At 39.3% G+C, this 22,891-nt stretch overlaps 1 protein-coding gene across 1 annotated transcript in view; it reads left to right on the top strand.

Moving 5' to 3' along the window:
• Window positions 1-4,887: 4,887 nt before the first annotated feature.
• Window positions 4,888-22,891, top strand: part of wipf1b (WAS/WASL interacting protein family, member 1b) — a 33,109-nt gene continuing 15,105 nt past the window's right edge. The window contains exon 1 of the mRNA XM_062996869.1: window positions 4,888-5,002. The gene's annotated coding sequence lies outside the window, so the exon portion shown is untranslated. The remainder of the gene's footprint in view (window positions 5,003-22,891) is intronic.

Below are 22,891 nucleotides of genomic sequence, written 5' to 3'. Positions count from 1 at the left end.
GAATTGTACCCAAAACACCAAATTTAACAGCCCTGCTCCCCATTCACACCTGGGACCTTGACACATGACACCAGGGAGGGACAACGACACATTTGGGCACAATTTGGACATGTTCACTGTGGGGTGTACTCACTTATGTTGCCAGCTATTTAGACATTAATGGCTGTGTGTTGAGTTATTTTCAGAAGACAGTAAATCTACACTGCTATACAAGCTGTACACTGACTACTCTAAATTATATCCAAGTTTCATGTCTATAGTGTTGTCCCATGAAAAGATATAATGAAATATTTGCAGAAATGTGAGGGGTGTACTCACTTTTGTGATACTATCACAAAAGTGAGTACACCCCTCACATTTCTGCAAATATTTCATTATATCTTTTCATATAATGCTCAGACCATACGCCGCACACTGCATCAACTCGGTCTGCATGGTCGTCATCCCAGAAGGAAGCTGATGCACAAGAAAGCCCGCAAACAGTTTGCTGAAGACAAGCAGTCCAAGAACATGGATTACTGGAATGCCCTGTGGTCTGACGAGACCAAGATAAACTTGTTTGGCTCAGATGGTGTCCAGCATGTGTGGCGGCGCCTTGGTGAGAAGTACCAAGACAACTGTATCTTGCCTACAGTCAAGCATGGTGGTGGTAGCATCATGGTCTTGGGCTGCATGAGTGTTGCTGGCACTGGGGAGCTGCAGTTCATTGAGGGAAACATGAATTCCAACATGTACTGTGACATTCTGAAACAGAGCATGATCCCCTCCCTTCGAAAACTGGGCCTCATGGCAGTTTTCCAACAGGATAAGGACCCCAAACACAACCTCCAAGATGACAACTGCCTTGCTGAGGAAGCTGAAGGTAAAGGTGATGGACTAAACCCAATTGAGCACGTGTGGCACATCCTCAAGTGGAAGGTGGAGGAGTTCAAGGTGTCTAACATCCACCAGCTCCGTGATGTCATCATGGAGGAGTGGAAGAGGATTCCAGTAGCAACCTGTGCAGCTCTGGTGAACTCCATGCCCAGGAGGGTTAAGGCAGTGCTGGATAATAATGGTGGTCACACAAAATATTGACACTTTTGGCACAATTTGGACATGTTCACTGTGGGGTGTACTCACTTATGTTGCCAGCCATTTAGACATTAATGGCTGTGTGTTGAGTTATTTTCAGAAGACAGTAAATCTACACTGCTATACAAGTTGTACACTGACTACTCTAAGTTATATCCAAGTTTTATTTCTATAGTGTTGTCCCATGAAAAGATATAATAAAATATTTGCAGAAATGTGAGGGGTGTACTCACTTTTGTGATACACTGTGTATATATATATATATATATATCAGTTTTCATTCCAGTTTCATATCAGTTTTTATTTTATATATATATACCGAGTTTCATTCCATATATATCAGTGTTTGCTATATATTTCCTGTTTGGCTTGCCATAATACATACAGAATTTTTGATTTTAGCACCAAGACAACCCATGTGTTGTCCGAAGAGCACATGTTCCATGTCTCCATCTCTCTTGCTTTCACATCTGTAAGCAGCTTCCACCTCCAAATTAATGACTGAAGTCTGAAAATAAAATAAAAAAACTACGTCAGAAACATCAGTAACCGCTGCAATTCGGCAAAGTTTCTGCTGAAGCTGCTTTAGAAGAATGGGAACTATTTGGGCTATTTTGAGTGTTTGAGAGCGATCTGTGAAAACGTAGAAGAGCGGAAACGGAGAACAGAGGACGAGCTGTGCTTGTGTGATGTGTCATTCTTGAACGAGTCGACTTATTAAATTGACTCTTCGAGTCGGCTCTTTGAGTTAATCTTCTCAAGTCGACTCTCGGTTTGTACATCATGTTTTCATATTAAATACATTGTATTAAATGCACTGACAGTACGTTTTTACACGTTTTTCAGGACTAAATAAGTCTGTGACAAAATAAATAAATATTTTTTAACAACAGGAACAACTGTCCCAACCGTCTCATCCATTACAAATGTCTCTCAGTTAAAATCATGAACTAAAATGTGAATACTTTAAGACGATTTATCTCCCTTGTTTAGGACTTTTAGTTGACTTAGTTGACAGCTAAAACAACATTAAAAGTTCTGTATTGTGCACTGTTAATTTCTCCATCAATCTTGACCAGATTGCCCATATCTGCTGCTGAAAACATTGACATAACATAATGCTACCACCACCATGTTTTATAGTGGGGAGAACATCAGACCACAAGATGTTTTGATGGGAAATTTTACAGGTTCTTGTGAGGACATGTTTTTTTTTTTTTTTTTTTATAAAAGCTTCTTTACTGCAACTCAACCAAAAAAAGCCCTATTGGTGTTACACTAAATTGAATGAGTTTTAATGAGTTTAAATCACAGCTGCACTATCAACCTGACCAGACAACCAACAGGAAGAATTAGCTGTGTCTAATAGATGCCCTCCGCATGGTGGCTAAGTGGGTAGCACTGTTGCCTCACAGCAAGAAGGTCCTGGGTTCGATCCCCAGGTGGGGCGGTCCGGGTCCTTTCTGTGTGGAGTTTGCATGTTCTCCCCGTGTCTGCATGGGTTTACTCTGGGTGCTCCGGTTTCCTCCCACAGTTTAAAGACATGCAAGTGAGGTGAATTGGAGATAGTAATTTGTCCGTGACTGTGTTTGATATAACCTTGTGAACTGATGAACCTTGTGTAATGAGTGACTACCGTTTCCTGTCATGAATGTAACCAAGAGTGTAAAACATGACGTTAAAATCCTAATAAACAATAAACAAACTAATAGAGGAAGGTTGATGGGATTCCTTATTTTTGCTGTGAATGCGACCTCTGCTGGCTGGCCAAGGTGCATTCATGAGTGGTGGATGATTCACGGCAAGCATTGTGTGAATCTCTGAATGTGCAATTCCACCTCTTTCAGGTAAAATAAAGGGGCTGACAAGTGAATACATCTTGGAGGGGGTGCATACTAGTTACAGTTGGAAATGACCAGATTGATAGACAGAGGAAAAAGATTTTTTCAAGATTTTACAGTGGGCTTTCAGTAGCAACTTGACACTAAAAACAGTAAAAATGACAAGGTGCCAAAATGACACAGTAAATAATAAGCAATAAACTGTTTGAAAACACTTCTTAAATACTGTCTTTTGTAGAATTATTTTGTAGAAAAAAAGTAAGAAATTAAATCATTGTAGCTTAATAACAAATGCACACACTTGGACATAAGTTGACGTAAGCAGATGTAAATCTTACAGCATTTAATTGAATTCAATGTTGACAATGTTTTATCCAATGATGTGAAAAAGTAATTGACACTTTTGCCTAGTCCCTTTCATATGAAAAGCAGGCTAGAGACTGACTGAGGCTAGAGATGCAGTCTGAAGTCTATGTAGTTATTATTATTATAATTATTTTTGTAACTTCCTAGATGTATTGTCACCAGTGAGAAAATATTTGCAAGGTCTGCCATTCCTAAGTAGAGTCATTACTATTTCAGGTTTCCTTTAACTGGAAAAAACACTTATTGTACTTCTTAGACATGGATTTGTAATCTTTTCCAGACAGTCGACATTTTAATTTTAGTAACTGCTTGACTTAGATTGTAGGGTTTAAATTAATTATATTTTACTAGCCTAGATGTGTAGCTAAATTGGTTTACCAACTAAATCTGTTGGTTGATTGCATAACTAAGTAGGTAATTATAAAAGTAATATATGTGTTTGAAAACTCACTCACTCCACTCACTTCCTTTCTTAACCACTTATCCAATTAGGGTCGCGGGAGGGGGGTAATTATGTGTGCTGGAACCTATCCCAGCTTTTCAATGGGTGCAAGGCACACAGTAACACCCTGGAAGGGGGCCAGTCCATTGCAGGGCATACACACATACACACATCTACAATTAACTTGACTGCAAGTTTTTGGGCTGTGGGAGGAAACCGGAGCTCCCGGGGGAAACCCATGCAGACACGGGGAGAACATGCAAACTCCACACAGAAAGGACCCGGACCGCCCCACCTGGGGATCGAACCCAGGACCTTCTTGCTGTGAGGTGACAGTGCTACCCACTGAGCCATCGTGCCGCCATTGATTGCATAACTAAGTAGGCAATTATAAAAGTAATATATGTGTTTGAAAACTCACGCATTAACTCACTTTCTTAACCGCTTATCCAGTTAGGGTTGCAGTGTGTGTGTGTGTGTGCGTGTGTGTGCGTGTGTGCGTGCTGGAGCCTATCCCAGCTTGTCAATGGGTGCAAGGCACACAGTAACACCCTGGATGAGGTGCCACTCCATTGCAGGGCATACACACATACACACACACACACACAAAACATTCAGTTTCTCCAGTTAACCTAACTGCATGTTTTTGGACTGTGGGAGGAAACCGGAGTTGCTGGAGGAAACCCACGCAGACACGGGGAAAACATGCAAACTCTGCACAGAAAGGACCCGTACCTCCCCGCCTGGGGATCGAACCCAACACCTTCTTGCTGTGAGGCGACAGTGCTACCCACTGAGCCACGTGCCACCCTATTTGAAAACTTTATATCTTAAATACATAAACTTTCATTTTTACAAAATGCATTGTGTTTTGACTCGTTCTCTTGTGTAATATGTTTTATTTAGTAATTAAAATCCGTGTGAGACCCAGGCCTGTTTTTCTTTCACATCACTGTATTCTAAATATGTTAATATTTTGATGTATTTTTAACGTATTTATTAAGTATTTACACATTAGTACTTTTACCAAGTCTTTTGCCCAGCACCACTGAACGAAGAGCCATTTGTGAGCTGAAAGAATCGACTCTATATGACTCACTGAAAAGAGTCAGAATGCCCATCACTCGTGTGTGTATATGAGTGTGTATATGAGTGTAAGGAGTGGCTGTGGAGCGTTTAGTCGGCTTGTAACGATTGATGTCAAGCGAGGCTCGGATGGAGACTACAACCATTTTTATTTCGTGATATTTTCCACGAGAAGGAAAATTTGGAGCATTTGGTGAGTAGAATGAAGACATTCGTGTAAGTTTTCCGTTTAAACCGAGATTTAATGTGCTGTGTAGTTTGGTATGGTTTTGCTGTGCTACCGATAATCATTTTATTGAATTTCCGTTACTATCTTTGGTAATTTTATTCACTGGAAAACTTCAACCAAGTGCCAAGTGTAATAGGAAAGCGTTTCTTTTACTTCCTGAGCTACATGCCTGGCAGAAAATGAAGCCTTCTGCCCAAGAAAGCCTTGTTCAGAGAGCTGTTTATGTTGCCGTGAGTTTACAATAATCCCATTATATTAATAGCAAAGACACATTGTTTTCTTTACCGCTCAGCTGTTGTGCGCATGCGCACATAACAAGCCCCCAGTACTCAACATAAACATTTAACAATATACAGTATTAACATCATTAAGCTAATATGCAACATGGACACATTTTGACTCCAAAATCAGCTTTAATTCTTACTGTAATGCTGTCCTAAACAGCTTGAATGTTTTGTTTAATTTCAAAAATAAGAGGTGGAGGTTTACTTTGCAGTATACACTCCAGAACTTCTTACATATGTTTAATTATATTAAATTAAACATTCATTCCTAGTCTGTTTTCCCACCGCTTTATCCTATTCAGGGGGTGGCACGGTGGCTCAGTGGGTAGCACTGTCGCCTCACAGCAGGAAGGTCCTGGGTTCGATCCCCAGGTGAGGCGGACCGGGTCCTTTCTGTGTGGAGTTTGCATGTTCTCCCCATGTCCGCGTGGGTTTACTCCAGCTGCTCCGGTTTCCTCCCACAGTCCAAAGACATGCAAGTGAGGTGAATTGGAGATACTAAATTGTCGATGACTGTGTTCGATATAACCTTGTGAACTGATAAATCTTGTGTAATGAGTAACTACCGTTCCTGTCATGAATGTGTAAAACATGACGTTAAAATCCTAATAAACAAACAATCCTATTCAGCGCCGCGGTTGGTCCGATTCACTGGGCAAAAGGTAGGAAATGTCCTGCACAGGTCACCAGTCCATCACAGGGCTAAATTGATTTGAACATATATATTTTTTTTATTAAACAATGTCTCTGGAGAACTACCACCACCATTTTACTGGTTCTTGTAAACAAGGACATGATTTTTCTGTTAGAGCTTTCTCCACCAACTCCACCAAAAAGGCCCTATTGGTGTTATACTAAATCTAATAAATGCTTTGGTCTGATTCACTGGGCGAAAGGTAGAAAACGCCCTGGACAGGTCACCAGTCCATCACAGGGCTAAATTGGACATATTTTTTTTTAATTAAACAATGTGTCTGGAGAACTATATGACAAAAAAAATAAAAATAAAAAAGCAAAAAAGAAATAAAAGCATTGGTAACCAAAAAACCCCCCCAAACACTTAAAGGCTGTTATAGCTGCAAAAGGAGGCCAATTTTGTAGTTATGACCAAGGTCATGGTCAGGTCTCCTTATACTTAAACAAGTAAGTTGCTCCAGCACTTTAAAAAACCTTCTAGTTAAAATGATATGTTTACACAAGTACAGTAAAGCTCTCTCAAGAGCAAATACCCTATGTCATTTTGCTGTACAGAGCAGATTGTGATGCAGTGATCTAATTAGGGGGTACTTTGCTGAATAAATCTTGTTTACATATTTTGGGCGGTGGGGATAAAGATTTAAATGTGTAACATTAGCCTTAAAATAAGGAGTTGGTGAAATTCTGCAGGATAAAAGGCACTCCCGTAGCACAAGTTTCTCATTGAAAAACATTATATATGAAAGCACATGTCGAGCATTTTACATTATTTGTATGTTCTATGGGGTTTAAGTCTTAAGGCTTTGGCTGGACCTCTCAAGGAAATTAAGGAACTCTAGTGTTGTTTTGGCTGTATGCTTTGGTTTATTTCTGTATTGTGCTTCTCCAGGCATCATGTTTTCTCTTGTGCTCGAAGAGTAAAATTGTGGTCTTATCAGAGCAGAAAGTATTTTCTAATTTAATTTAAGCAAACCATAAACAGGCTGTAGCTTCAGTCTTTCCACTCTGCCATTTGGGCTTGATTTATAGAGTGCTGCAGTGATGGTTGTCTGTCCTACGTATTCTATCAATTTAACTAATATTAGTGAAGCCTTCACTTCATCGGCATCAATGTCCATGTACTTTGTTGCTTGGCACCATGTTGTCTAGATACTAATGCTCCCATTAGTAATATAATCTATCCCAGAATAAATTCTTTAACTTTGGGAATAGAAGCTATACAGTTTTAGTAAAGGGGTTGCTGTTGCGAAACACATCAGTTAGACAAATCTAATATGAACTTGCAAAATTTAGCTGAAGCATTGTGTGAATGCTGGTCATGGGAAGATAAACTAGAGTGTGTGTTTGAAGTGGCATTTAAATCTGCCCCTGATATTAAGGGTTGAATACGTTTCGAGCATAGACTGATGCAAAAAACACTTTTTCCCGTCTGTGCTGCCATATTTTTGCATGATAGTTAATGACAGGGAATGTTTCAACATAATTGAGGATCCTGTAGCCCTTAAATCAAAAGATGCAGAATCAGCTACATAATAACTTTTGTTTGAGAAGGAACATTATTGCTCTTCAGAGGAAATTCCTGTATAAATGCTATGTCAGCATGATGTGTGCATATACAGTCCAAACATGGTGTTCATTTAACTTGGCTCTTAAGGACATAAGGACATAATATTGAAAAAATATACAAATTAATGAAATATATATATATATAGGCCCACCCACCCCTCTAAATAAAGTGTTCGGTTAAGTTATGAAAAGTAAATAACAAGAAAGTGCTACATATATTGATGTGCCATAAAGGTTTATGTGCCAATCAGGCATATTGTACTGGCTAATCAAAACTGAGACCAAATTTGGCTAATAGATGCGACCAATTTGACTCCATTTACTGCTGTGCTGTTACCGTTTTGCCTGAATCTATAAATCAGCTGTATTTTAGCTGGGTAGAGAAAAGCCTAGATTTCTCACTACCGCCATAGTTGTAATAACTGCAAGTAAGCATGTGATAGTGTAGTTACTGCAGTGTTCCCAAAAATAAAAGTCCTTGTCATTAGGATTTGCACCTAAGAGTAATCTTATGCAAATTTTGTTGAGGAGGTTACAGTCTTCCATATCTGCTACTTTAGCTTCCAATGTCCCAAGGATCAATAAAGCTGAGCACAATTTGAAGTGCCATAGCAAAGTCTGATTACTTTTGTAGAATTTTTCTCTAATTTATCATTAAGGTTGAGTAAGTGTTGATTGATGTGTACAATGGCAATCACATTCAAAACACAAATTTTCCAAAACTCTACATGCTTTTGGAACCCACTGTATGTGTCGATGTTCTTCACTCACTTCTTCACCTCATATAGTGGGTACTATTTCTGGGAAATCGCACAAGCGCAGATGCTGAAATTTGTCTGGAATTTTCTTCTACGTTTACATTTGCAGCATTTAGAAGATGCTTTTATCCAAAGCAACTTAACAGTTATGACTTAATACAATTTTAGTATTTTAGGGATTAGGGCTTTACTCTTCTGATTACTAGTTCAGTACCATAAACTGAACTGAGCTTGAGTAAACCACTTAAGGGGCTTTAATAAGGTCTTAATTGAATAATAGGTCTTAAAAGGCAACAAGCACCTTAAAACATTTATTATTTAATTTAATTCATTATTTATTGTGACTGATGCACCTGAAGTTTTAACACATTCTGTTAACCCCATTAGAACTTTGTTAGTTGACTCATGATTAAAAATGCCACATATTAAGGTCATATTTGTGAAAACACAATAATAGTTGATTCTTGTATTGAGTAAATTGTCATTTTTATGTAGACTGTAAATTGTAAATCGGTACAGAATTCCTGTACAGCTCTGTTTGTAGTTGTCATTTCATAACATGCACAACATATACAGACTGCTGAGTTGAAAATTGTCTCCTATGTTAAGTAGTCATGCTGGCACACTTTTTTTGGGTTAGGCTAAGGTAAAAGGGCAACAACTGGTTGCTGAATGAACTTTGCGGAATTGAGAACGTGAAACCGTAGTTAACAGCCATGCCCACATGAGGTTGTTGGGTGTTTGGTGGTGAGCAGTGGGTGTTGTTAAGTACTCTTGCTATTTGCTGGCTTAATGATAGCTGCTGTGTGTATGATGAACGTATTTTCAGACTGAGGAACCTGTGGTTTTTTTAGCAATAAACACTTGCATAACAACCGAGTATTACACTTCCTCTTTTCTTGTTATCCAAAGCAGACCCTGTGACATATATTGTAAAAATATAATCGGGTAAGGTTCATAAAGGTAGTATATGTTGTGTACTGATTACATTTGCCGGAATAAACCTTTTCATGCATTTTGGCATGCTGACTTTCCACAGACAATGGAAGGGAAATGGTTGTCAAACATGTAAATGTTAATTTAAGAAAATGTGAAGTGATCTCTTTTTTAGAGCTCCTCTGTAGCCTTATGCCAGGTTCACATTACACGACTTTCCAAGTCGTCAGGTCGCTGTACAGTTCACACTACACAACTTGATCTCTTGTAATCAGGAGTCTTTCAAGTCGGTGTACATTTCACACTACATGACTAATCGGTGATAGGGGGTTTCACACTACACCATCTATCACCAACTGGAATCACAGGCAAGCTTCTCTGGTCTCTCAAACTACGCTTTGTCACAAAAACAAACGCGAGAAGTGACGAGGGGTTTAATGATACCACGTCCAAAAATGCACGTCAACAAGTAGTGAGCGATCAGAGTTTGTGCACTGATGTGCAGCGTAAAAGCAAGTAGGAAAAATAGGAACAGCATGGATTGTTTTATAGTGAGTTGGAGGTTAATAAATATTTTTTTGCAATGCAGCGTGGGTGTTATGTTTTGTAGAGAACGATAAGGTCAGAAATACTGTAAAACTTGTGTGTGTACCGATGTATTCTGATATAAACTATATTATCCCCCTGTCCCACCTTTTTACAACTTCTCCCCTGCGTTTCACCTCACCCCGTATCTTGCGTTCTCATTGGCTGTTCGACACCGCACTCATTGCCAGTCGGCAACTCTGATCCAGATATTTGACTAGCTAGAAATCTCTCTTTGGTCGCCACTCGGATTGAGTTGTTCGAGTAGTTCACACATAGTGATTGAGAGCTGAGTTTTGATTGCCAAGCGAACTCCGAGTTGCTCCCAAGCAGGCACATCTAGCGCCGACCAGTCGCCGAGCGAAAATCAGGGCAAAAATCGTGTAGTGTGAACTACGCATAAGATTCCTGTTGTGTTTACTTGTTAGAATTCAACTGCCTCAAGTTTTGATCTTTGATGCTTTTGTACTCATCATAGCTATAACGAGTGGCTATTTAAGTTTCAGTAGCCATACTGTCAGCTTGACCCATTTTCCTCTGTCCTCGCTAGTCAACAAGGCTCCACACAACTGCTGCTTACTGGATATTTGTTTGTTTGTTTGTTTATCACACCATTCTGTCTCAACAAAATGTATTATTATTATGATTATTATTATTATCATTATAGCTATTTTATGAATTGCACTGCTGCCACATGGCCGACTGATAAAGGTGTCTGGCAGTTGTTTATTCTTATTTTCAGTGTTGACAGTCTGTTTATCATCAGACCTGTGGCTCCATACTGATTAGTGAAGGTGTTGAGGTGATCATGTATGAGTGTGCTAACGGTGAGGAATTTCGCTGTGTCATATCTAGAACAACACCTCTTATTTTTCTCTGCTTCTCTATATTACTATACATATACTATATTACTATACATTTTTAGCTCTGTGTTCAGTTTAAATATCAATCGTTATGTTAGTAAATTTGAATAATGATTTATCAAATAGTTTAGTTGTCAATTTAACCATTCATAATTGAATTGAATTTATTTATACTAGGGATGCATCGATACCATTTTTTCCCAACCGAGTACGAGTATAAGTACATGTATTTTTGTACTCGTCGATACCGATACCTATTTAGAATGATGCAATCTGGAGCATTATGGAATAGTGTAGTTTTTAGTGTAAAATAGTGCAGTGGAACAGTTGCTTGGGTTTCCATCACTAATTGTAAAAAAAAAAAAAACCACCGCAGACATCATTGAGAAAGCTTCTGACAAGCTAACGTTAACGTTCATTAATAAACGCACGTAATTAACGTTGTGCACATCATACATGCGATGCGATTCTGCTGATTTAAATATTTACTTTAAAAGGATAATACAGTCCGATCCCATCTGAGCCGATTCTATCAGCACATACATTCGTGGTTCACCTCGGTAAATCGTAAACGACTCTGAGTCGGCTCCCGCTCTGTGGTAATAACCAGTATAATTAAGCCTGAGCGTTATAATGTAAGCGAGTCACACAAAATGTTCTGTAGTATTTGGTGTTTATTTACAACCGCATCATTCATTATAACAGTAAACACGGAGAGATGACTTACGCTGCGCTTAAAATGAGTCGACTCCTGAATCACTTGTATCGACACTGTGAACAGAGTATTAAAGACACACACACGTCCTATAACAGCGGTCGCTGCTTTTGTAACCGGTTATCTTCGCTGTTAGCTCTATTTTGAAGTTTTTTTTTTTTTTTCAAACGGAACTAAATAACATTAAACGTGCGTGTGAGCGTGGTCAGTGAGAATAATTCTATCTGTCTCCCGTGGGTGAAAAATTAATTGCTTTAGCTTTAGAAGTAAAAAAATCTCGCAATGTCACAACTAATAGGCTACAATCAGTAATGGTTTACCAACAAAGTTCATCTGCAAGGTGGGTGTAGCTAATAAACATTTACATTTTTGTCATTTAGCAGACACTTTTATCCAAAGCGACTTACAGTAAGCAATAATCTCAGCAATTGAGGGTTAAAGGCCTCGCTCAAGGGCCCAACAGTGGCAACCTGGCCATGGTGGGGTTTGAACCAGCAACCTTATGCTTACTAGTCCAGTACTTTGTCAAATAGGTGTACCTAATATGCGCTTAATGAGTGAGCTATTAAGTATATATAACTATATTCTGAATACTGCCATTTCAAAATACTCCTTTTCTTTTGCTTTCTGCATATATATTTTGAATACATGCTTTCTTTTATTACCCAACCCTAAATACTTCGTATGTGATTTGTAACCAGCAGGATTAGAACACGTATTACTCAAGTGCACCTTCTGGTCGCTTGAAGGAAGTGTGACGGTTTTAGAGAGGAAGTGGAAAATAGCAAAATGTGTGAAAAAGAGAAAAATAGTCATTCTTTCCCATTTCCTGGCTGATGTGGGCTGGCTGATGTGAGCTGGCTGATGTGGGCTGGCTGATGTGAGCTGACTGTGCACTAGCTGCACTTCTTTGTGGTTACACAGATCCTCTACAAACCTTCAGGTTAAAGGATGAAACTATGAAGTTAAAAATACATTGTGCTGCTTGAGCGGGTCTGGTTCCAGTTTGATTACACATCTGGTGACACTTAAACCTTTGGGGCCTTACTTTTATTTGGTCAGCCATAACATTAAAACCACCTCCTTGTTTCTACTTACACTGTCCATTTTATCAGCTCTACTTAACATATAGGAGCACTTTGTAGTTCTACAATTACTGACTGTAGTCCATCTGTTTCTCTACATACCTTTTTAGCCTGTTTTCACCCTGTTCTTCAATGGTCAGGACCACCACAGAGCAGGTATTATTTAGGCGGTGGATGATTCTCAGAACTGCAGTGACAATGACATGGTGGTGGTGTGTTAGTGTGTGTTGTGCTGGTATGAGTGGGTCAGACACAGCAGTGCTGCTGGAGTTTTTAAATACCGTGTCCACTCACTGTCCACTCTATTAGACACTCCTACCTGGTTGGTCCACCTTGTAGATGTAAAGTCAGAGACGATCACTCATCTATTGCTGCTGTTTGAGTTGGTCATCTTCTAGACCTTCATCATTGGTCACAGGACGCTGCCCACGGGGCGCTGTTGACTGGATATTTTTGGTTGGTGGACTATTCTCAGTCAAGCAGAGACAGTGAGGTGTTTAAAAACTCCAGCAGCGCTGCTGTGTCTGATTCACTCGTACTAGCACAACACACACTAACACACCACCACCAAGTCAGTGTCACTGCAGTGCTGAGAATCATCCACCACCCAAATAATACCTGCTCTGTAGTGGTACTGTGGGGGTCCAGATGGACTACAGTCAGTAATTGTAGAACTACAAAGTGCTCCTATATGGTAAGTGGAGCTGATAAAATTTATTTATTGCTTTAGATGTTTAATGTGCTAAAAAGTAACTCAGATTTTACAAATTAATATAATTTATTTTCTAACTGTATTTTTTTAAATAAATACAAATGTAACATTGTTGCCTGTTTACCACTGTGTTACATACTTTTTTCAATTAATCATACTTTTTAATAGTTTAGAAAGTGAGGGCTCTTGTTGCAGTTTTGCCAGTGGAACTGTTGCCAATTCTTGCTTGGTACAAGACTTTAGCTGCTCACCATTAATGACAGGTAGTTACAGGCTACACATGATTCATTAGTTCTAGTTTAATGTCAAACTCTGTCACAGACAATTTTGTATCTCCAATTCACCTAATGCTAAGTTCACACTACACAACTTTCAAGGTGTTCAGATCACTGTACAGTTCACACTACACAACTTGTTCTCTTGTAATCGTTAGTCTTTTAAGTTGTTGTGGTTTTCACACTACACGACTGATCGGTAATAGGGGGTCGCACACTACACGATCTATCACTAGGAGGACTCTCAGAGTCTATCTGTTCTCCCAACCTACGTTTTGTCACAAAACCACATACGAGAAGTGACAAGGGGTTTACCAAGGGGGATACCATGTCCAAAAATGCATGTCAACAAGAAGGGAGTGATCAAAAATGTTTGCATTGACATGCAGTGTTTAAACAAGGAGGAAAAAATATCTGGGTAAAAGAGTGGATTTGGCTACGTGGTCAGCAGGGATTGTGTGTTCTGCAGGGAGAGTTGGTGGTAAATTAATATTTTTTTAATGCAACGTTGGTATTATGGTTTGGTATGGACGATAAGGCTTGTCTGTGTGCCAATATATTTTGATAGAAACTATATTATGCCTCTGCCCAACACATTTGCAACTCCTCCCCCAGGGTTCATATCACTCTGTATCTTGCGCTCTCATTGGCTGTATCTCAACACTGCACTCACTGCCAATCATAACCTGATTGCAACACCTTTCACACTACATGATTTTAAGACAGGTCCAGATATTTAGCATGCTAGATATTTTTCTTGAGTCTGCAAGTGATCAGTGAGCCGCTCGGATCGAGTCATTGAACAGTTCACACATAGCGATCAAGAGCTAATTTCCGAGTCCCAAGTGAACACCGATTTGCCTCTAATCTGGCACATCTGGCGATGACCTTTCGGCAAGCCCGAATCAGGGCAAAAATCGTGTAGTGTGAACTAGACATAACTTACGTCTTTGGACTGTGGGAGGAAAACGGAGCTCCCAGAGGAAACCCACACATACACGGGGAGTACATGTAGTATTTTAAGAAATTGTGGAGTGTAAAAGTAAAAAGCAGCAGTTGTATTGACTGACCATGTTTTAAACAATATCAATTGAATGTCTGGTGAGTGTTGTAAATTATTTTAAAACCACTGTATAACAAATCAACTGATCTGCTTGCATGTGTTGGAAATTGCTGCCTGGTTACCTTCACTTTTCTGTCAGGTTTAGGTTGATCAGTCAGTTCTGCTGCCTGCTTTGTACATTAGAACTTTTACATCTGTGTAAAACATCATGGTTGCAGTGAGTGGAATACCTTGCAGTAGAAACATGTGTCTCAAGTGCTCGAGGACACGTGCGCTTACACCACTGGAATGAAAACAAGGTTCAGTCCAAACCTTGTAAAGGACGCACTGTCTCTCCTTATGTCCTCTAATCTCGTTAGAACTCAGTTTAAAATTTTTATGGTGATACAGTTCCAAGTATCCAAGCTCTTTGATGATTAAGAATGAAGCAGAAAAAAAAAAATTTAATGTTTGCACCAGTAAAATTCAGTATAATCTTGAGCTTCTGGACTGTGTATTAGGGTAATGATCTACTCAGACTGCTGTATCATGCATTTCACTAATCTGATAATGGATAAATCGGAGTGTACATGAGTCACTTAGCAAATAGTTTTTTTAAGAGGTAGCGTATTTACCCTTGTGAATCTGTTTATTTACTTCTCTGTAGTAAATCTGTTAACAACTAATTTTATATTTATTTATTTATTAGGATTTTGACGTCATGTCTTTGGTTACATTCATGACAAGACAGTTTACACAAGATTCAATAGCTTAATGCCAAACACAGTCATGGGCAATTTTGTATCTCCAATTCACCTCACTTGCATGTCTTTGGACTATGGGAGGAAACCGGAGCACCTGGAGGAAACCCACACAGACATAGAACAAGCAAACTACACACAGAAGGAACCACCTAGGAATCAAACCCAGGACCTTTTTGCTGTGAGGTGACAGTGCTAATGTTATATTGTTCCAGATTTGCATTTTGTGTCTTTTATGAATTCTTCTCCATTTTTCTTCCCAGTCTAGTCATATCCAATTACCTAATTGCATATTGCTTCCTCTTTACTGCTGCTGACCTCCTCTTCTGACCGCAGAGAGCTGTGACACACACTCTTTTGACATAGCTGACTTTTTTTTTTACCTGCATGAGGCGGGTTCACATGTCACTTAGTATAGCATACAGAGAGTCACACATCACTTGTCATTATCTTCCATCTCTGTCGTAATTGCAGCAGTTATGAGACATCCCCTCTATCTGCAGGCGAGCCAAATATTGTCCATATAGGCCGGAAGCAGAACTGAGATTTAAACTTGTGAGTTAGAGATGTCGGCTCTGGTGTGCTAGCCTGCGTTTTGTGTCTTTTGATGCTGCTTTTAAGGCTAGTAAAAAGCACATCTTTATATCTGCACTCTGATTTGCTTAAATTTCATAAGATTTTATTAATTTATTGTTATTCTTTTATTTATGGTGATCTTAACTTTCTTAATACGTCATTATACCTGCATAAACAGGGACATTTTTTTAAGTATAATTAATTGGGACATGATCTTAAAAGGCAGTGCTAGCTCAGGGGTTGACGTACTGGACTAGTGATCAGAAGGTCATTGGTTCAAACCCCACCACCGCCAAGTTGCACTTGTCGGGCCCTTAAGTAAGGCGCTTTAACCCTCAATTGCTCACAATTGTAAATGACTTTGGATCAAAGCGTCTCCTAAACGCAATAAGTATAAAAGATGAAGAATCTGAGTCTGTCTAAGTTTGTACCCCTCTCAGATCTGTGCTTGTTTTAACACAAAACAATTTTGGTTAATAAGAGCCACCAAGCCTATAATATTTTATACATGCATTATGCATTTTTTACTTATTGGTTGAAAGCACATTTAGTTATTTCAAAAAAGATTCTTCATGTGTATCAGCAAAATTCTGTTAGCAATTTTCTTGTCATTCTGTATTTTAGACAAAAATGCTGTGTTTGTGTTCTATTAATATTTATGTAGTGCTACTAAAATGGAGGAAACATGAATGTGCATATGTGTATGAACTTTCTGCCCACCAGCAGAAAATGTGCCCACTTCCCATCATATTTTTCAGTGGTGAGCAGTACTTTTGGCACACTCAGCGGATGTCCGCTAGCTGCAATAAAAAAAAGCCTGTACAGAATGAGAGAGCGAGGAAAGGAGATAGGAGGGAAAAAATGATCGAGCTGGAAAGACTTTGGGCATCTGGTGGGATGATAGAATGAACATTTCTACTGAGCTTGTAAACTCTATTTTCTTCGTATTAATTGACTCTAATGACTAAATCTTTTTACACTTTTAGCTGCACAGTGTGAGTAACAATAGCAAGAGCATCTTTTTTTCTATTGCTTCCTGTTCATGGCCTGCATCTGAAATTACCAGTATAAGAGAAAAGGGGGGAACAAATGTATTTTAGTCATAATGTGACTCCAGATTTGCCTATCATTAAACCCGAAAAGGAAACAGCAGTGCACTGCAAGTCTTGTGAGGACACACAAGTCTTACATCATCTGTAATCTTCCTGCACCAAATGCGCCCATGTCCACGTAGCTTCTAAAAACCACCTGTTTAAAGTCTTCAATAATTAATGTTTTCTAAAAAGACTCATTTGATTTAGTTCTCTCTGTTTTTGTATCTGTTTGTTGTTTGGCTGCAGTTTTAGCTTATATCCTATTTTCATGACCTTAAATGCAAGTTAATTTAGTATATATTTATTTTGATCTTATGGTCTCAACAATAAACAGCATAGACCAGAACTGTGGTACAGAAATACACTATATGGACTAGGGATGCATCGATACCATTTTTTCCCCAACCGAGTACAAGTACATGTATTTTTGTACTTGCCGATACCAATACCTATTTAGAATACTGTTTTTTTTTTTAAACAAAAACACACGTGAGAAGTGACGAGAAGTTTAATGATACCACGTCCAAAAATGCACGTCAACAAGTAGCGAGTGATCAAAGTGTTTGTGCGCTGATGTGATGAAATCAAGGAGGAAAATAAATGAATCTGAGTGGATTTGGCAACACGAATAACATGGATTGTTCTGTAGTGAGTTGGAGGTTAATAAATATTTTTGCAGTGTTGGTGTTTTGTTGTTCTGTTTTGTAGAGAACGATCAGGTCAGAAATACTGTAAAACGTGTGTGCCGGTGTATTCTGATATAAACTATATTATCCCCCTGTCCCACCTGTTTACACTCCTCTCCTGCGTTTCCCCTCACACCGTATCCTGCGTTCTCATTGGCTGTTCGACATGTCACTCATTCCCAGTCGCACATCTCACATCAGATATCTGACGCAGAGCTGTAGATTCTCTCTACCGCTCTGATCTGACGTGCTAGAAAACTCGGCGAGCCGGTCGGATCGAGTTGTTGGATAGTTCACACTTAGCGATCGAGAGCCGAGTTTTGATCGCCGAGCGAACGCCGAGTTGCTCCCGAGCCGGCAAATCTAGCGCCGACCAGTCGCCGAGCGAAAATCAGGGCAAATATCGTGTAGTGTGAACCAGGTATAACGCAGCAACGTGCACTAGGCATACGGTATCAGATGTTTAGTATCGGAGCCTCGTTTGCGAGTACGAGTACAAGTTAATGAGCGCGGTATCGGGCAAATACCCGATACCAGTATCGGTACTCATGCATCTCTAATATGGACAAAAGTATTGGGACACCACTTCTAATTTTTGAATTCACAGCTACAAGTTTCAGCTTCAGCTACAGAGTTGCTAACACATATTATATATCAATTTTATACAAGGAGTTATATTCTTTTAACTTTGCAGCAACAGTTTAGGGAGAGCACTTTCCTGTTCCAGCGTGAATGTGTCCCTGAACACAAAGGAAAGTCTATAAACTAGGGCTGTCAAAGTTAACGCGATAATAACGCATTAACGCGATAAAAAAAAATAGTGCCGTTAACGCAAATTCTATTTGGCCCTGTGAGTCATCCGTAGTTCATGTTGAGACTTGACCGTGCACGGCATCTCTCATTAAGACAGCGTTTCTCAAAATGTGCCCCCCCGGGGGGGGCGCGTCTGACTGGTAGAACCAGCGTTTTAACGTCGGACTTGCCACCGTTTGTTTCATTTGCGGTTTGTTAACATAATGTAACCGAGCGTCGTACCGATGCACTTTCTTAATAAAGAAATAAATACACGGTATATTCACAAATCGTCAGGAGCATAACACTTTATTACTTTTTCTGTTACAGTACCGTATAGCGGACAGCTAGAGTCAAGCATGCTGTTCCATGAACTATGGAAGCCCCAAAGGGTCAAAACACACTCACTTCATGTAGAAACGTCCATCAAACCATTGTCACTATACAACCACAGAAAAGTCTGTTACAATAACTACGCCTTATCCCACCTAAAGCACCGCTGATCTACAATGTTTGCTGATGGAGAAATTTTAACCTACAATCTGACATATATACAAAGTCAAGGGTCTCTGCTGGATAGTATTACTGCCTAGTATGTGAGTGAATAAAACTCCCTTACAGTTTTCTCTTGTCCCAGCAGTTTTTAACATAAGTACATTTAGCATAAAATGTGTTCACCATTTTAATTGTAACATTTCACTTAAAAAATCCTTGTTTTCTATAACATTTACACTGATTTTTTTTTTTTTAATGCGATTAATCGCGATTAACTACATGAAATTCTGAGATTAACCGCGATTAAAATTTTTAATCCTTTGACAGCCCTACTATAAACGCATGAAGAAAAGCTTGGATTTAAGACAATCCAGTGACCTTCACAGAGCCCCAGTGAACAGCTTTGGAATGAACTGGAACATCAGTTGAGGCTTTCTTTACCAACATCAATGCCCAGCTATATAATGCTCTTTTGATTGAATAGGCAGAAATTCCCTCAGACATACTTCAAAGTCTTGTGAGAAGCCTTCTCAGAAGAGTGGCTGTTGTCGTCAGGTGGTATAGCTGAAAAGATCACATAGAGGTCACTCTATTTTAGTATCATATGTTTTTAAAATGGTATGTCCAACAAGCTCATGGTCAGGTGTCCAGATACTTTTGACCATTATTGTCTATTACCTCCCATACAAACTTTGACTAATGATTTAGCAAGGTTTGCTTTGCAAAGACTATTTTTACACTTAAACTACTTTATACTTAATAGGTGCAACATGTTGTGGGTCATTGTCATGTTGAAAGGTGAACTGTTGCTCCAGGCTGAGTTTGTGTGCGCTGTGGAGGAAGTGTTTTTAATGTTCCTGTATTTGGCTGCAGTCTTTCACCTCCTAATTCTTTATTCCTTCTGTCCCTGCAACTGGGAAGCACCTCTCATTGTATGATGCTGCCTCCACCATGTTTCACTCTAGGGATGGTATTAGCCAGGTGATGTGCAGTGCCTGTTTTTGTCAGATGTAGCATAGGGCTTGCCGATCTGCCTAATAGGTTCAGTTGCATGCTGTTTAGCAAAGGATGCAGTCATATTCTGCCTTACACTCTGCCATAAATGGCTGATTTATGGTGTCTGTTTAACAGGTTCTCCCATCTCTGCACAGGACTTTGGAGCTCTTTTAGAATAACTGTTGGTTTCTTTCTTATCTTCCTGAGCTAGGCCCTCTTACCCAGATGCCCAATTTGCTCTGGCATATTAACTAACAGTAGGAATGTTCAAGGTTGTTCCAAGATTCTTCAGTTTCAAAATTATTGAGGCCACTTGGTCCCATTAACACTAAAAGCATTAAATATTGTTTTATCTTACCTCCGATCTATGCCTTGCCTTAATTTAATCACCCTAATATCAATTACATCACTTTAAAAGTTAAGAGTTTGAATCTTAGCTCTGCCATGCAGTCACTGTTGGGCCCTTGAGCAGAGCCCTTAACCCTTTGGGCATCAGGGGCTGACCCTGTGCTCTGACCCCAGCTTCCAAACAAGCTGAGAAATGCGTAAAGATAATTTTGTTGTACTGCACACCGGTATATTTATATATGACAAACAAAGGCATTCTTCTTTTGTGTCACTGACATTCTGTAAACGTTTAGAAACTGTCAAAGTGGATTTATTTTTTTTCCATTTTTGCTTGATTTAACAATTCATTTTCTTAACAGTCCAGGGTCACCTATGCTGTATAATTACACTTTATAACGAGATGTACATTTGAATGTTAGACAGGTCAGCACTGCAGACAGGCCAGTGTAGCACCTACACATTCTTACTATGAAGTTCTGCTTTTGTTCAATGACTTCATCTGTGGCAGGTCACAAGCAACAATTGGCTACTGTATGCATGTTGGGGGAGGGAGGTGTGGGTCTGCAGCGGCAGAGGAAGTTACAGTCTGGAACTTAGATATGAATAGATCAGGAGGAAAAGGGGAACATGCCATATTAGAATAATAATAAAGAAGGCGGTTAAAAGAAAAAACATTTTCCATAAAAAGTAGCAGAACAACCTCAGAGCAGCTGGAACTGAGAACAATAAACAATGAACTGCATTGTAATTATTAGAGATGGGACGATCGATCGGCTATGAATCGGTATCGGCCGATTTTTAATCAAAATATGCTATCGGCGATCGGCGATATTTCCTAAAAGTAGCCGATCCGATCGTGTGATATATAAAGACCATGTTAAGTTAACAGCTCAGTGGATTGATCCAGACTTTGAGCTACGAAGCACCAACCATCACATCACCATTCATCAACAATCGTACAGAAACCATCGTGAAAGCTCTTACGATGTAATTTTGCTGATTGTAATATTTACTTTAAAAAGATAATTCAACCCGGTCACATCTGAGTCGATTCTATCAGCACGTTATATAAACTCCTGGTTCACTTTGGTAAATCGTAAGCGGTTCTTACTTGTGATGTAGATGAGAACAGAAAACGTTACACAGCCAATCCGAGGCAAAAGTTTATTCATTACCAAATTCGTTAGTTCAGGATCATCTGCTGAACTTTTAGAAAACTTTTAGCTCCTTAGACGGAACGAGTCTGACGGTCGGTTACAGATCTGTGGTAATAGCAGTTTAATTAAGCTTTTTAATTAAGCTTTTTAATGTAAGAGTCACACAAAATGTTCTGTAGTAGTTGGTGTTTATTTAAAACCACGACATTTAATTAATAACAGTGAACACGGAGAGATAACTGAGAAAAGAAACTTATTCTTCACATAAAAACTAATCAACTCATGAATCAATGAATCACTTATAGCGATACTGTGAACAAAGCGTATCTTCTAAAGGCACACACACGCGCGCTGCTCCGGTTTATCTTTACTGTGAGGCTCTTTTTAAGTTTATTTACTGCTAATCCACCCCCCCCGATCGGAATCGGCTATCGGCCGATGTCCCTGAAAGGAGATCGGAGATCGGAATCGGTGCCAAAAACCCCGATCGGTCCATCTCTAGTAATTATCTCAGTTTCTACATCTCAAACATGCACACAGCCGTTCCCTCTTTCAAACATAGCCATTTGAGTCTTTGAGGGTACCCATCCGGTTGATATCACAGCTAGATTCTGATTCAAGATCTCCGTGGTGGTGGGCTAGACCAGCGGTCCCCAACCTTTTTTGCACCATGAACCGGTTTCACATAAGATATAATTTCACGGACTGGCGGGAGCAGGAGGATTTAAAATAAAATTATACTATGAGCATAATAAAAAAAAAAAACACATTATGCATAACAATACTACTCACCAGTGACGGAAAATCAGCGGGAGCCCTGCGCTTTTTTCACTGCAACGCTTTTTTCACCTAGGGGTGATAGGAGACAATAACACCCGAAGTGTAACTACTAACTAAATTCTACTCTGTAACTTTGTTTTGGTTGTCATAACTGCATAAAATCCCGCTTTACAAAGATAGGATATTGGAAATGGAAGCAGTGTGTTTTATTGCTTTTGTAGCAATCTCTAATTATTTATTCTTTCTGTGCAGCCCAGTGGTTGGGGACCACTGGGCTAGACCACAATAATAGACCACTGTGCCACCCGAGCGCACTTGCTTCTGTTTTCTTTGGTCTGAGAGTATCACATAAAATGTTGTGTGGCGTACTTGTCCAGGGACTGCTGTGGGTCTATAAACTTTTTGCTTACAGATTATTGAACCAGCTGTATTAAAGATGTTTGTTTCGAAGCTCCTATCATGATTGTTACTTGTTGCATGTGATCTTTTCACCTGTCCTAACTATCTTTTTATTTACAGCACTAACCAGAACTTCAGTGAGGCCTTTATTAATGTACACAGTTACCTTAGTGATTTAGTACCATTCTCCCTGTTACTTTTACTCTTTAAACAATGTGGTTTACTATTTTATTTGCATCACTGTATATTCTG

This window comes from Trichomycterus rosablanca, chromosome 6 (genome assembly GCF_030014385.1).
Source record: "Trichomycterus rosablanca isolate fTriRos1 chromosome 6, fTriRos1.hap1, whole genome shotgun sequence".
NCBI classification, from domain to species: Eukaryota; Metazoa; Chordata; class Actinopteri; order Siluriformes; family Trichomycteridae; genus Trichomycterus; species Trichomycterus rosablanca.
The sequence above is the reverse complement of the archived record's forward strand: the minus strand, read 5'-3'. Positions and strand labels throughout refer to the sequence as shown.